The sequence below is a fragment of the Cavia porcellus genome, unplaced genomic scaffold, assembly GCF_034190915.1.
Source record: "Cavia porcellus strain 051 isolate PalLab524CR breed Dunkin Hartley unplaced genomic scaffold, mCavPor4.1 scaffold_29, whole genome shotgun sequence".
NCBI classification, from domain to species: domain Eukaryota; kingdom Metazoa; phylum Chordata; class Mammalia; order Rodentia; family Caviidae; genus Cavia; species Cavia porcellus.
In genome coordinates this window covers 20,337,377-20,345,106 of record NW_026947512.1, presented here as the reverse complement: position 1 = coordinate 20,345,106, position 7,730 = coordinate 20,337,377, and the positions used below count along the sequence as shown (strand labels likewise).

At 45.1% G+C, this 7,730-nt stretch overlaps 1 non-coding gene across 1 annotated transcript; it reads right to left on the bottom strand.

The window, feature by feature from the left end:
• Positions 1-1,267: 1,267 nt before the first annotated feature.
• On the bottom strand, positions 1,268-1,403 carry LOC111758302 (small nucleolar RNA SNORA2/SNORA34 family). The gene has a single exon (XR_002792498.1). It is a non-coding gene; the product is annotated as a small nucleolar RNA SNORA2/SNORA34 family (small nucleolar RNA).
• Positions 1,404-7,730: the final 6,327 nt, after the last annotated feature.

Here is a 7,730-nt window from a genome sequence, read left to right as displayed (position 1 = left end):
GAATGAAAATTCGCCCTCTCAGTAGCTTCCTCTGAGTTCAGGTCACGTTTTCACCTCCAGATGAGTTCAGGCCAGATTGGATTATGCTGCCAAATAAGAGATGGCAGTGTTTTTTGTTTGCAAGCATTTTTGCATTGCAGAGTTCAGAATTAGCATTTTTTTTTTTTTTTTTTTTTGATACTGGGAAGCAAACTCATGACCTCGCACTTGCTAGGCGAGCACTTATGCCACTGAGCTAAATCCCTGGCCCCCAGAATTAGCCCTTTTGAGACTTATACTTTCCTAGTTCCCAATAATATTTGCTTGAGAAACTCTAGTAGAAAGACACCACCTTCTTTTTGGTTTTTTTCCCCCAGTATCTGGGATCAAACTCCCAATCTCACACTTGCCAGGAAGGCGCTTATGCTACTGAGCTATATCCCTGGCCCAAGACACCACCTTCCACACAGGTATAAAAAGCAAAAATCAGAAATAAAGCACCACCCCAAAAAAGAAAAGAAAGCCTTGAAGTTGTTTTTTGTTTTGCTTTTGGGGTTGTTTTGGTTTGGTTTGGTTTGGTTTTTTGCCATACTGAGAATTGACTCTCTGGCCTTTGCTCTAAGCCACACTCAGTCCTTTTCTTTTTCCCTTTCTTTTCCTTTTTTTTTTTCTTTAAGAGATTAAAACCAAACCAAACAGAATAAAGCCAAGCAAAACAAAACAAAGAAAGTGATACAAGACTTCAAAACAAGATAATAGGAAATCAACAATGGATACCATATTGCATCTCATTATATTTAAAATAGCTGCTCCAGGCCAGGGACTTAGTTCAGTGGCGTAAGTGCCTGCTTGGCAAATGAAGGTTGTGAGTTCAACCCCCAGTTCCAAAAAAAAAAAAAAAAAAAAAAAAGCTGCCCAGCCCACCAGACATAGACATGTAAAATTAACCAAACAATATAAGAACTAAGTTGAAATTTCAGGTTTGTGACCTCAAATTTGTATTGTCTGTATTTCCTGAACCTGTTCTGTGTGAGCTGAGCTCTGAGATTGTATTTTGCTCCTTCGTCCTGACATTTTCCTGTGTTTCTCTGAATCAGCCCATTGCTGCATCCTGGGCTCCTGCACTGGCTGCCAGTCCCTCAGAGCAGTGGACAGGAGTAGGCACCTGGGTCCCTCCTTCCAGGGCTCCTGGAGTGGTGGAGAAGCCTGGGGCATCGGTTCACTGATGCTCCCCTATGGCAGCGGGCCTCGGGGTGTGGCTTCTTCCCCAGACCCACACTGAGCTCTAAGCTATTTCTTTCTAATGAATTGATCATTAATATCCTAAGTTCTGAAATAGCCAACAGACCCTAGAAAGACTTCTCTTTAGGCTCTTGTTTGAAACCAGCAGCTACAACAAAGTGCTGGCCTTGATGTAGGGCCATCACACTCAATCCTTTAAAAAATTTGTTTAAAAAATGTATTTTACTAAATTGCCTAGAATGGTCCTGACCTTGCCCTTCTCCTACTTCGGCCTCCCTCAGTGCTGGACCACAGACCTCACCATGCCCAGCTCCCAAAGGCGTTTAAGCAGTGAGATACTGTCCAGAAGGGATTCAAAGCTGGCTAAACAGAAGTTCAAGCCCTGACTGGCTGAGAGGCACAGAATGCCACACACTGCTGGTTGGTCAGCTCTCCCTTACCGTGTCTGTTTGAGCACTGTAAACCTTTGTTTTTATCATCTCAGCTCCTAATTTTATAAGCTGGTTGTTTTACATAATTTTAAAAGATCACTTATTTCTTTTATGAAGTCTTTTAGTTCTCTAGCTCTGTCTTATCTTGATCATTCCTCATCTCTATTTTGTCCTTTATAAATTATATTACGTTCTTTTATCTCACCTTATCTTCTCCTGGCACTGTGATTGTTTTCTTCCTTCACAGCCTGTCTGGTGGAGGGAGAGTGTCACTCTTCTCTGATCTCTTGCGCCAGGATTGCCCTGTACCAAGAACATGCCCTTTCTCCAGAGGTTTTTTGTTTTTTGTTTTTTTGGGGGTCTTTTTCTTTTTTATCGGTACCGGGGATCGAACTCAGGACTGCCTGCTTGCAAGGCAGGCGCTTGTGCCGCTGAGCTAAATCCCCAGTCCCTGCCCTTTCTCCAGAGGTTTCCTTCAAAACTGCAGCTCTAGCTTTGACCAGGGATTCGCTGTGGGACTCTCAAAGGCTTGAGAAGCACTTGGTCTCAAAGCAGGTTTTAGAGATGGGGATTTAATTCTGGGCAAATATTTCTTGGTTATGGGAGATTAGAGCCCAGGACTGGTCAACAGCATGGACACCCTTTCCCATCCCCATTCGGTACTCACCGCGTTTTGAGAGCCCAAGGGTGGTGCGTGGCAAGGATGCAAGAACAAATCCTGAATCATTCCCCTCATGACTTCCACATTGTCCCCCTCAACTGCAGAGCCAGAAGTGAGGGTCTCTGTGTTCTAGCCATTGAGGATGGGCTTAGGAAGAAGCTGCCAAAGCATGGCCATGGCTCCTGTCTTCCCGATCTGACAGAGCTGCCCTTTAACAGCCAGAGAGACAACCTTGGACCCACTGGGAGGATGTCAGCTCACGAGGTGGTGCCAGAATAAAGACACTCCTCGTGACTGAAATTCCAGCACTTGGGAGGCTGAGGCAGGAAGACTGGCTTAGAGTTTGAGGCCAGCCTGGGCTACATAGTGAGACCCTATCTCAAAAACGATAAAAACAAAACAGAACGAAGACCCCAAACTCCAGAAAATGTATTGATGTGGGCAGAAGGGCTGGTTATCTCTGCTGGTAAGAGATGAGCTGAGTCCTAGCATACCCTGCGTCCTGAGGGGCTACACTGTCTCTCACTGCCTGAGCAGTGACTCCAAGAGTTGCTAGAAACCTGGAGGAGAGGCAGAAATGTGCCTGGGACTCTGAGAAGCCACGGCAAGCAAGCCTGGTGAGCAGGCATGGCCTGGTACTGAGCTGTGGACCCACACCGACATGTTAATCTCCTTTACAGTCCTGTGTGCCTCCCCACTCTTGTGTCCCTCTGGGGTCCCAGTTTTGTCTCAGGTTCCCACCAGACTGGCTTGGCTGTGAGGTGTGAGGGTGGCAGGTCCACCCTGAGGATGCTGGGGTGGGGTGGGGCATCCTGTCTTCCAGGCTTCCTCCCAGGTTGGTGGGCTCGAGGGGCTGGTGGCTCTGCTTGGCATCCCCAGGACTGCTCAGCTGCTGGAGACCTGTGTGCTGAGTCAGGGCTTGGTTGCATATTGCCTTTTATATTGTTTTAATAAGCCTTTTTATTTCTTCTAATTTACTTCATGTTTCTTATTGACTGTTCTATTTTTCTTTGCTCTGTTTACTATTTTTTTGCTCCTTAATCAACTGGATACTAAGAGCTCAGGTCTCAGGGGAGAGCTGAACGACAGCCCTGGCCCATGCCTCTGTGACAGCCTCTGTTTCCGCGCCTAGCACCGGCCATCCCATGTACCCCTCCAGATCCCTGAAAACTTCCACCCATGAATTCAGGAGTCTCCTGGCCAGAGTTCTCCCCTAGGGTAGTAATAGTGCATTTCCCTAACCTAATAACCCTTCCCAAGTAAGGAAATGATGGTAACGCTCTTAATAATCACAAAAATAATGCATACAGATCCACAAAAATACAAATAGAAAAGCGTAGGAAATAAAAAGTCTCCTGTTTTCCCAAATCTGGCTTCTGTCCCAGATTAATTTGCTAACAAATGGGGGAAAGGATTTTGCCCCAGATAGGATATTACTGCTGTGGGAGGCAGGACCAAGAGACGTACAACTTACCCAAGACTCAAAAAAAGTCCCAATCAGCTGCTCACACACCAACAATGCTGATACCCTATCAATGAGTAGAAATAGATCTACCGCATAGATATATAAGGAGTGATAGAAGTGTATGGTGAGTGTTTTAATTTTTTTAATCACTTCCGGGAATCGAACTCATGAGTATCTGCTTGCAAGGTAGCACTTATGCGGCTGAGCTAAATCCCCAGCCTCCTGAATCCTCTTCTGTGTGTCTTTATGAAGTGTGTTCAAACACACACAGCGCTGCTGCATGCCGCCCAGTGGAAGGGCAGGCCCATGGGTATGTTACGGCTTGCCCGCATTCACCTTATCACCACACCCAGCATCCTGCAGCTTTTCACTTTTCTTCAATGTCAAAATAACTATGAATGGTGAATTTTTGAGTTGATTCAGGACAGGGAGACAGCCACAGCAGCTTAACCAGAGACATTTGCCCATTTAAAGTATCCCAAATTGATTCACCAGGAAGCGAGCCATCCCTGTGAACCAGTGCCATGTGCAGGCCACCAACAGCTGCGGGACAGCCAAACCCAAGTCCCTTCTGCTGCATGGGCCAGCAAACAAGAAGAGCCAATACCCCCACCAACATCCATAAATGATCGGCTGATCCAGAGAAACATGCTGCGATGAGGTGAAATGCAATTTGATGCTGGTGGTGTTTGGTGTTTCACTGACCTTGCAGGTCCATGTTCAGTGGCCTGAACATCTATTCAGAGGATAACGGTAAGCAATGTGGCATCTATGAGGGATCTCCTTCTGAAGGTGGTAGCCATTGTTAATTCCCTATTATCTTGTTTTGAAGCCCTGTAACATTTTCATTTTTTTGCTGGGTTGGGGTTTTTTTCTGTGTTGTTTTGTTTTTGCTATATTCGATGGCATATGCAGCTATTTCTTCTTTTTTTTTTTTTTTTTTGTCTTTTTCGTTTTTATCGGTACCAGGAATCGAACTCACGACTGCCTGCTTGCAGGGCAGGCGCTTATGCTGCTGAGCTAAATCCCCAGCCCCTTATGCAGCTATTTCAACGATAGCAAGATATATTATGGTAGCCATTTTGGATTTACTATTGTCTTGTTTTGAAGTCCTTTGTTGCATCCATTGTTTTGTTTTATTGGTTCTATTCTGTTTTGTTCTGTTTGATTTTTACTATGTCTGAAGGTATTTGTAACTATTTTGAACACAATAAGAGGCATTATGGTAACTCAGTAATTCATGTTGTTTTGAAGTCCTGTATGACTTACACTGGTTTGTTTTGATTGGCTTTACTTTATTTTCTTTGGTTTTATCATTTTTTAAATAAAAAAGTAAAGTAGCCCGAGTTCCCAGGACGCTGGATCTAAGAAATGGGCCATGAGAATGAGCCTCTCCCATTCAGTGGCAGGGAGGCACCCTCTTACTGGGCTGGGCTCTTGTCAGCCTCCTCACCACTGGCCAGCTGTGGTCTCCTGCGAAGGTTATACCTCTGGGCTGCTTGCATCCCTGTAGAAACAGAAGCTGCTGCATTTGAACAGAAGCCCCCAGGTGACTTAAAGGTGGGCAGCTGCCTCCCTTCCAGATCGTGTATACAGATAGCATCAAGTATGAGTCAGGCCTGACAGCCCATGGAGGACTTTTCCCAATGCTTGGTTCTTTCCAGGGGTGCTGGCAGAAGCCTCGCTCTCATCCCATCTACCTCTGGGGAGTTCTCCCTCTATGTGCATGGGGCAGGGGGTATAGATAGGAAGGCAAGTCTCCCTGCCAGCCCGCTGCTGTGGGTTAGGACCATGTGTGTGTTGGGACGGGTGCAAGAGGTATAGGATGGATGGGAGAACAGGTGGGAGGATGGATGGGGGGCAGCCTGTATGGAGGGGAAAGGGGTGTGGCTATCTGATGAGAGCAGGTGGAAAGACAAGCAGAAACAAGGGGAGAGAAATATAGGAGAGCTGGCTGTAAACAAGCCTCGTAGACCCTTCGGCCTGGCACCAGCTATCTCTGGGAGGCACTTGATCTGGTTGAAAAGCAAGACCTGCTCACCATCCCAGACAATTGTTGTGATGACTGATTGAGTTAACCAGTTACCCTTGGCCTCCAAAGAGTGACCGTGAATTTCATTACTTGAAAGCTAACACAGATTTCATCTTTTGCTTCTCTTTCTCTCATGCTGTGGCTCAGAGAGATATTACAGGGCCACAGCTTAAGGTGCCAGGCATTGAATCAATCACCTGGGACCTGCCTGGTGTGGTGGGTGAAGGGTCTGAGATCCCTGAACTCTGGCAGCTTTCAAGTGAGACAAAATGTACTTGTTACATTTGATGACTCTAGAAAATGTCCAGAGCCGGTTGTTCCGGTAAAGATGGCAGAAAGATAAGAGCAGAATACAGAGGCTCCCTGAGACAGACAACTCAGATGCCAAAATAACACATTGTGGGGAGTCCCAGACAGAAAGAGATGGATCTTCTTAACCCAGGAAGAAACTGAAGTGAAAAGAGCCAGTCAAACATGCAGTCCCGGGGCTACACTGAGACAGCTAAGATTCCGTGCTCTTGCACACCTGAATTCCCAACCACAGTCACACTGAAGTGCAGTCACACTGAAATCGGAGGTCAGTGAGCCCAACAGAGAACGGAGCCAGCAAGGGACCTGCATTGACCTGTAGTGAGTGCTGGAAAAAAATCCTTCCACGGAAAAGGGGCACCAACGGAATGACATTTTGGACTCCGGCAGGACTGGCAAGAACAAGGAACAGCAAAGTTGTTTCCTTCCCAGACAAGATTGGTGGAGTATGCTTGGCCTGGGTCACGTCCCTCGCTGAAACCCAATAAGTTGTCCTAAACCAATTCCGTATGCGTGGTACACACTAATGCAGTGAAGGCCTCAGCAGGTTGACTGAACTGGAAGGGAGGGGACAGAATATGTTGCCCCTGTTTGCATCTCAATAACACACTGAAGTGGGCAGGATTACCTAGCCAGCATGCTTCAGAAGAACCATAACCAACAAGGAAAGGGACTGGGACCTCCTCAGTACGCCTATATGGGAGAAACCAAAAACATGAACAAAAGAAGCAACAAGAAAAAGTCCCCATCCCCTAACACTGAGAACATTGATCCAGGAGATGTAAATATAAAAGAGATTGAGGACAGCAAACATGCAATATCAGATACGGCATCAGTGGACATAAAGAAATACATTTGGGACCTCATAGATGAGTTCAAAAGTGAAATATTTAATCAAGTAAAGCAAGATATAAGTAGATGAATAAAAGAAATGCTAAGTCCTTCTCAAGAAAACACAGATGGAAGAATAGAGGAGCACAAAAAAAGAGAGACACGTTGGGTGAAGAATATAAAGAATACATAGAATGCACGAAGCAGGTTCACAAGGAAATAAAAAAAACTCCATTGAAAGCTGGCAAAACAGCTTGAAAGAAACTAAAGATAGATTATCCATACAGGAAGCCAGGTTTACAATGTGTGATCATGAAAGGAAAAATTTCTTAAAAATAACAAGGAAACAGGCAGTAACAATACAAAGAGTAGAAGAGGACTAGAGGATCTATAAGAATAAAGGATCTTAAGAATAAAGAATGTGAATGAAGAAACATGAGTACAAACAAAGGAACTACAAGGGCTATTCACAGAAATAATTAAGGAAAGCTTCCCAAGCATAGGAAAAAGAAATGATATTGAGATGTATGAGGCATAAAGAACTCCAGCCACCTACAACCAAAACCGAGCTATATCCAGGCATATAATAATCAAGATCCCAGAAATTCAGTATAAGAACAGAATATTAAAGGCCATCAGAGAAAAGAAAAAGATCACCTATAAAGGAAAACCCATCAAAATCTTAGCAGACATCTTGACATAGACCATCAATTGAAGAAGAACTTGGAGTGAAGTATTCCAAGCCCTGAAAGAAAATAACTTCCAGCCCAGATTGATGTA